The sequence below is a fragment of the Euphorbia lathyris genome, chromosome 10 (genome assembly GCF_963576675.1).
Source record: "Euphorbia lathyris chromosome 10, ddEupLath1.1, whole genome shotgun sequence".
In the NCBI taxonomy this organism is placed as follows: domain Eukaryota; kingdom Viridiplantae; phylum Streptophyta; class Magnoliopsida; order Malpighiales; family Euphorbiaceae; genus Euphorbia; species Euphorbia lathyris.
In genome coordinates, this window is record NC_088919.1 from 22,648,148 (window position 1) to 22,657,180 (window position 9,033).

Sequence of the window (9,033 nt, forward strand, 5' to 3'; positions counted from 1 at the left end):
TACATTTTCTGGAATTTTTTGAGAATTTTCTAGGCAATTTGTTTCTCGCCAGAAAACGTCCACCCGGATTCCGTTCACCGGAATTTTTTTTACTTGAGCTTCAGGGATTTTAAAATGACCGTCTAATTTAGACGAGTCTAATAGTATAAAATTTTTCGAAAAACAAGGTTAGAAATATTTGGAAAATATATTTTAAAGAAAATAAATAAAACATTTTTCTGTTAGAACAATATAAGTAGGGGTGAGCATGGTCCGGTTCGGTCCAAAAACCGAACCAAACCGAATTGGACCAAACCAGATTTCCTCTATTTTTTTAGGACCAAACCAAACCAAATTATCATTCAGTTTGGTCTGGACCGAACCAAGTTATTTCGATCCGGTCCGGTTTGGTTCATGTTTGGACCAAACAAAGCACTAGAGACCTACAATTACTCGTACCTTCACTAACTAAACAATTATATAAAGAAAATAACCATATAATTAGTTTTTCTTTTGTATATATAATTAGTTGAGAGAGAAAAAACATGTTTAATTGTTCTCTTTTCTATATATAATTAGTTAATTAATTTAAAACCTTAAAATTAAGGGGGTGTTTGGTAGCTGCTTTTCGACCTCTTGTTTGCCTTTTCACTTTGAAAAGGAGAGTTTAAGGTGTTTGGTTAGACACCTCATGTTTACCTTTTGAAGCCGAAAAGTAGCTTTTTATAAAAGCAGGGAATCCCTGCTTTTTGAAACAGCAGCCTTTTCAAACAGGAAACAGCAAACCGTAACAGGAAACAGCAAACAGCAAAAACAAAAGCAAACAGCAGAGAAAACAAACGGACCCTAAGAGTAATACATATTGTATTTCGGTTTGGTTTTGTTCGGTTTTGACCCGGACCAAACCGAACCGAACCGAAAACCAAACTAGCTTAAAAATTAGGACCAAACCAAATCAAAATATAATTCGGTCCGATTTGGTTCGGTTTTTTTGGTCCGATTTTTTTGGTCTTTAGGTTTTTGGTTTGGTTAATATAAGTATTATGTTGGAACAAATGATACACTGATTTGGAACAAATGGTACACTAATCTGGAAAATATGGTACACTGATTTGGAATAATGTAAGTAGGACAAAAAACTTACCCAGAAAATTATCAAAAAATTCCAAAACATGTAAAACATCATTTTAAGAAACTTTAATTTTTGGCTCAAATCGAGATTCTTTATAGTTTTGACCCAATAAATTGTTGAAACATGTCAAATGGATAAAATTAAGGAACAAGTTTTATTGGGATTAAACCGTAAGAAATCCCGCTTCGACCCAAGAATTAAAATTTCTTAGAATAATGTTTTATATTTTCTGGAATTTTTTGAGAAATTTCTGGACACTTTTTTCTCGCCAGAAAACGTCCACCCGGATTCCGTTCACCGGAATTTTTTTTACTTGAACTTCAGGGATCTTAAAATGACCGTCTAATTTAGACGAGTCTAATAGTATAAATTTTTTCGAAAAACGAGGTTAGAAATGTCAGAAAAATGTATTTTAAAGAAAAGAAATAAAATAATTTTCTGTTGGAACAATATAAGTATTATGTTGGAACAAATGGTACACTGATTTGGAACAATGTAAGTAGGATAAAAAACTTGCCCAGAAAATTATCAAAAAATTTCAAAACATTTAAAACATCATTTTAAGAAACTTTAATTTTTGGCTCAAAGTGAGATTCCTTAGAGTTTTGACCCAATAAATTGTTGAAGCATGTAAAATGGATAAAATTAAGGAAAAAGTTTTATTGGGACTAAACCGTAAGAAATCCCGCTTCGACCCAGGAATTAAAGTTTCTTAGAATAATGCTTTACATTTTTTGGAGTTTTTTAAGGATTTTCTGGGTACTTTTTTTCTCGCCAGAAAACGTCCACCCGGATTCCGGTCATCGGAATTTTTTTTACTTGAGCTTCAGGGATCTTAAAATGACCATCTAATTTAGATGAGTCTAATAGTATAAAAATTTTCGAAAAACGATGTTAGAGATGTCGGGAAAATGTATTTTAAAGAAAATAAATAAAACAATTTTCTATATCATTTCTTTCCTTTTATTTACAAATTTGCCACCTTACCCTTTTCATTATCATCAAAACTACGTATTTTTGTTATGTCACACAATAAGCTCATTGTCACACCCTAATATAGGGGAGGGATCAAGTGAGAACCTCCTCCTAGGTGAGGACACTTTCTTAGGTGAGAACCACTAAAACTACGTAGTTTTGAGTCTAAAAATTAAACAAAAAACACTGCTGCCATGAGGGTTCGAACCTTGGACTATTTGTTTACACTTCAAATTACTTACCACTGAGCCAATTACTTTCCTTATGTAATATGTGCCGCGCTGATTAATATACCATCGCACTGTAGCTTTCATTCTTTAATATTTGACGCATGCACTTATTAATATTAATTAAATATGCATAATAATGAATTATTAATAGAAAAAAAAAGAAATGTGCATAATAATGAATTATTAATAGAAAAAAAATGTGCATAATAATGAAGTATTAATAGAAAAAATTTATGGCCTTTTTTGCTCTCTGTAGCCGTTTAATTCTCTTTGTAGATCTCGTAAGAATTGATTTCTTACTGTTGTTTCCTTATTGTACTTGTTGTGTTTTTATCTAATGAAGTTATAAGCATTTTCATCAAAAAAAATAGAAAAAATTCAAGAACATGCTTCAATTTCTTATTTATTTAATTCCTTTATATTTTGTAATTTATGTTATATAAGAAAATATATTTTTTTAAACATACGTTATAATATATAATTTAACTTTTTTTTTGAAACAACATATATTTTAACTTTTAAAACGCGAACTATGAAGTTTAGAACGTACGACATATTTTTTAGAACATACGTTATGTTTTTTAGAACATGTGTTATGTTTTTTCGAACATGAGTTATAAATTATATTTTTGGAAAAAATGAAAAAACGATCCAAATATCTACTGATTTTTTTAGAACATTATACTTAATTTTTGGAACACAAACTACAAACTTTAGAACATACGTTATATTTTTTAGAACATGTGTTATGTTTTTTCGAACATGAGTTATAAATTATATTTTTGGAACAAATGAAAAAACAATCCAGATATCTACTGATTTTTTTAGAACATTATACTTAATTTTTGGAGCACAAACTATAAACTTTAGAACATACGTTATGTTATTTAGAATATGAGTTATAAATTATATTATAGAACAAATGCAAAAATGGTCCATATATTTACTGTTTTTTTAAACAACAATTGTTTTCCTTATCCATTATGGAGCGCGCTGATTAATATACCATTATCCATGTAGCTTCTATTGTTTAATATTAGACATATGCACTTATTAAATATCGATTAAATGTGCATAATAATAAATTATTAATAGAAAAAAAAAGAAATGTGCATAATAACGAATTATTAATAGAACAAAAAAATCCAAAAATATGCTCCAATTTTTTATTTATTTAATTTCTCTATATTTTTTGTAATTTATGTTTTTAAATGTTAAGGACGATGTTCTAAATAATGTTACATAATTCTAAACTTTATAATTTATGTTCTCCAAATTAAGTATAATGTTTAAAAAAATCAGTAAATATCTCGATCATTTTTGCATTTGTTCTATAATATAATTTATAACTCATGTTCGAAAAAACGTAACACATGTTCTAAAAAACATAACACATGTTCTAAAGTTTATAGTTTATGTTCCAAAAATTAAGTATAATGTTTTAAAAAAATCAGTAGATATCTGGATCGTTTTTTCATTTGTTCTATAATATAATTTATAACTCATGTTCGAAAAAACATAACACATGTTCTAAAAAAACATGACGTATGTTCTAAAAAATATATCGTACGTTCTAAACTTTATAGTTCGTGTTTGTTCTATAATATAATTTATAACTCATGTTCGAAAAAACATAACGTATATTTTCTTATATAACATAAATTACAAAAATATAGAGGAATTAAATAAAAAATTAGAGCATGATCTTGTATTTTTTTCTATTAATAATTCATTATTATGCATATTTATTTATTTTTCTATTAATAATTCATTATTATGCATATTTCTTTTTTTTCTATTAATAATTCATTATTATGCATATTTAATCGATATTAATAAGTGCATGCGTCAAATATTAAACAATATTTAGAACATCGTCCTTAACATTTTAAAACATAAATTACAAAAATATGGAGGAATTAAATAAATAAGAAATTAGAGCATGTTCTTGGATTTTTTTTCTATTAATAATTAATTATTATGCACGTTTCTTTTTTTTCTATTAATAATTCATTATAATGCACGTTTAATCGATATTAATAAGTGCATGCGTCAAATATTAAACAATAGAAGCTAGAAGTGCAGTGGTATATTAATCAGCGCGCGACATAACACATAAGAAAGGTAATTAGCTCAGTGGTAAGTAATAAGGAGTGTAAACAAATGGTCCAAGGTTCAAACCCCCATGGTTTTATGTGGTTCTCACCTAAGCAAGTGTCCCCACCTAAGAAATGGTTCTCACAAGAGCCCTCATATATATATATATATATATATATATATATATATAATCAAGAGCCTCTCAGGATGGATTTTTTTTTTCAACATGCATAAGTATTTGCAAGGCAAAAAAAAAGTTTTTTTGTAAGTTAAATAAACTTGAAAGCAGTTCAAATAAACTAAAAAGGCTCGTGTTTAACATTAACAAACAATGCGATAGGGAAAAGCATTTAGATTGTTTACAAATAAAGCTCTAATCAGTCTAACTCGAGTTGAGTTTTGATCTACTCATACTCGATTTGTCAGAAAATTAACGAATTCGAGCTCGATGCTAATATTTTATTCGTTAATTGTTCACAAACAACTCGTTTATTTATTTACGAACTATACTCACAAACAGATCATTAATTATTAATTATGTTCATGAATTTGTTCACAAATAGCTCATTGATTATATAATTATATTCAAAAATTTCTCTAAAAACTTCGTAGTTTTGAAACTAGAAAGCTACAGTTTCACACACAACTGCGTAGTTTTAAATTCTTCAAATATAGAAATAATATTATTAAAACCAAACTTGCTCAGGGCCTGTTTGGTTCAGCTGTAAGCTAATAACTGTTGCGGTTGTTGTTAGTTGTTTGTAGTTGCATTAAACTATTAGCTGTTGCTGTTAGCTGTTTGTTATTAGCTGTTTAATTACTAGTGTTTTGTAAAATTATATTGAACTGTTGCTGTTCGGATTTAAAATATCTAAAATGGACATGTTTTAAATTAATCAACGATGAAATTATAAAAGGAAAAATGTGAAAAAAATACCCATAACGTTTACAATTAGGAATAATTTTCTCTTAACGTCCAAAATAGTGCAATTTTACCCATAATGCTGGCAGTAAAAGCAATTTTACCCCTAATATTAGCAAGTTAGGTCGATTTCAGATATTATTAAAAAACATAGACATTTTATTTCTTATTCTATACCAATTATACATATCAGTAGTTCGAAAAAAGAGATTTTAAATTTTGTGTGATTTAATAATAAAATTGAAAATTTATATTTATAAATTCGGCGAAATATTTAAATTTTTTTCGTCCAATTCGTACAAAAGACAATATATTTTTTTATTTTCTTAAAAAAAATCACGTCTAATCATATGTTTGTGATCTGTTACTAACGATGATAAAATGGTGCACATGTGAAGTGTAGATGACAATATTCATGACCAAAAAGACAGTTTGATAAATTATTTCTCAAATTAACCAAACTTGTCAATGTTAGGGATAAAATTGCTTTTTTATGCCAATATTATGAGTATAATTGCACCATTTTAGACGTTAAGGGTAAAATTGCTCCTAGCTTTAAATGTTAGGGATATTTTTGCATATTATCCTATTATAAAATAAAAAATGTGTTACACAAATTAATAAAAATAATCTGTATATAAAAAAAATTATTGAACGCAACAAACATTGTTCTTCTAGTAATTATGTTGTAGAAATATAAATAATGTTAAATAATAAACATATTTTATGGAAATAAGAAAGATAATTTTGTCAATAACATATAACTACAAACACATGTCTATGAAAAGCTCCAAAACGCTGCAGTTTCCAGAGAAAATGCTAAACACTGCGATTATATAAACCTAACCAAACGCTATATTTTCTGCGGTTTGGAGTCAAACGCTAAACGCTTCTCCGAAAAGCTGAAACAAACACCCTCTCAGAAATCCGTTGATGAACATTACGATCGAGCTTGTAATCGAGTTTGCTCGTAAGCTTTCAAACTGAGTTTTTCATATTTAAACTCGACTCGTTTATGAATCAAGATAAATACAATCGAACTTTTATCGAGGCGAATGATTTACCACCCTATTTACAAATCTGTTTGGAGTGAGAGATGATTAGATTAGATACTTGACAACATATCTCTTCGGCCCAATATTTACATCAGCAGGGAAGTCATTATTCAAAGCCAAATTAATAAAGTCTCATTAAGGAAGGAAAATTTACACAGAGCTTAAGTTTTTTTTTTTTAAATTATCTATAATTCATTATGTCAAATAATAATTTATATTATAAATTATTATTTTTAATATATTTGAAAGATTATTGTTTATAAATTAGAGGTCTAGAATATATTTTTTAGGATTTAGAATTTATAAATTTATATCTAGAATTTATAAATTAGAGTATATTATTTGTAATATATGGACAATAATGGCAATATTTAGAATTAAACTTTGTAATATGATTTAATTGTTATAACTAATTATAATTTTCATGTAAAAAAACCCCGTTAAATAACGTCCATAAAAACATGTAAGCTAACGGAATTAACTGAATAATAATGAAACCTTAAAGAGGAAATCGGGAATAAGATATCAAAATAATTTCATATTTTTTGGTGAAGAGTAAATTAAGCCAACATATAAAATATTATAATTTCAGTTTTAAAATTTATTAGACGATGCAATTAAAGGTTTCACTGATAGAAACTGACACATCATATGTTGGTCTTGTTAACCCCTTTACACTTAGAACTGATACGGATTAATGTTGAATGAGTTGATTTTGATCTAAAATCAACAAAGATGGCTCTTCTGTAGCTAAACTAGAAGGATTTAATCTCGGGTTTCACAGACTAAATCCGTAGGAAATAGAAAATTCCTCATTGTTGAAGGTATGAAACTTGAACAAACTTCAAAGAGAAGACTATATTTTTAATTCATCAAAAAGTTAATCATTCTTACAAATAAGAAGGCTTATATAGCTCTTCCAAATAAAATGATAAAAGACTAAAATTGCCTAGCTAGGGTTACAACTCAAGAAGAGAATGGTAGGGGTAGTATGGAAAAGAAATGTCTAAATGGCATTTGGAAAAATAAACTCACATTGCAAAACAATAATATCAGAATGGCATAATCGTAATAAAAGAAGTCAGAAATTTGGACAGCATTTGTCCATTAGCCCTTCCTTAGACGAAATAGCAAGCCCACACAGCGTGTGACCTCCAATTGTTCAGCCTCACTCGGCATGTGGATATAGACACACGACGAGCGAGAAACTTCAGAAGCTCCTCTTGAATCGGCCCTAGCTCCACACGGCGTGTGGGTGGGTGATACGTTGTGTGGGGCAGTTTTTAAGCCTTTTCCTCACATGCTCGTCCGTGCTTCATTTTTCGCTCGACTCCCTTCGTCGTGACTCGAACCCTTGAAGGAGGTGCCTGCATCAAGAACCCAATATTTGACAAATATTAGTGGAAGTATAAAGTAACGTCTAGGTGTAGAGAGGATAATGACACCAATATCTAAATAGGCCTTAAAAGTCCTAACATAATTTTAAAAATGATTTTACATAAATATCACAATTAGTTATAGAATTACAATTTAATCATAATATCAAAATTAATTCTAAATACGTCATTATTTTCTATACGTTACAAAAAAAATATATTTTTATATTCTAATTTAAAAAAATTAGATCCCAATTTATAAATTCTAAATTCCTAAACCTTAATTCTTAAAGTATATTTAAAATAATAATTTTATTAATTTGAATTAATTTAAATTATTACTTGACACATATTTATAATTATTTGGTTTCTATATAAATTTTTCTTTACAAATAAATAAATGGGTGAATTACATGAATATCATAATTAACTACAAAATTACAACTAAGTCATATCACCAAACTTAATTCTTAATATGTCATTATTTTCTATATATATATTATGATTTTACACCACAATTTAAAAATTCTAGACTCCAATTTATAAATTATAAATCCTAGAAAATATATTTTAGACTTTTAATTTATAAATTATAATCCTTAAAATATATTAAAAGTACTGATTTTACTAGTTTGACATAATTCAAAATTATGACTTGACATAGTTGTAAATAGTTTCTAAAAGATGAATTTCTGTGTAATTTTCCCTAAATAAATAAATTCATTACGTAAATGGGCCTTTAGAAAAAAGGAACAAGAGGAAATTACACGGAAAAACAACTCTCAATTCTTTTCTACATTTAACCATCTTCTATTTTACTCTTTTATCATCATGTTATAATTCTTAATTTAAAATATCAGAATCTTTTGAAGTAATTTTAGTTTTGTCAAAACTACAGTTAATAGAAATTAAATTACTTATTTTATTATTAACTAAAGGTTATTTTCCAAATTGATATATTCAGCAGTAATTTTCACCTGATCAGTGACTGACCAAGTGAATATGGTAACTCACCATTAGATCTAAGATTATTAAAATTCTGTGGTGGAGATTAAAATTATCGTAAGGCTTAGATTCATCCCTGCTAGATCTAATGGTGAGTGACCAAATTCACTTGGTCAGTCACTGACCAGGTGAAAACCACCGTATATTCACATACCCACTATCCCCATCCCTCTTCTCTTTTTCATCTTTGTCCCTGCGTCTTTAATTTATTTTCCTTCTTGGTTCTAGTTTTTCAATTTTCCTATGTATGCAACTAACTTTC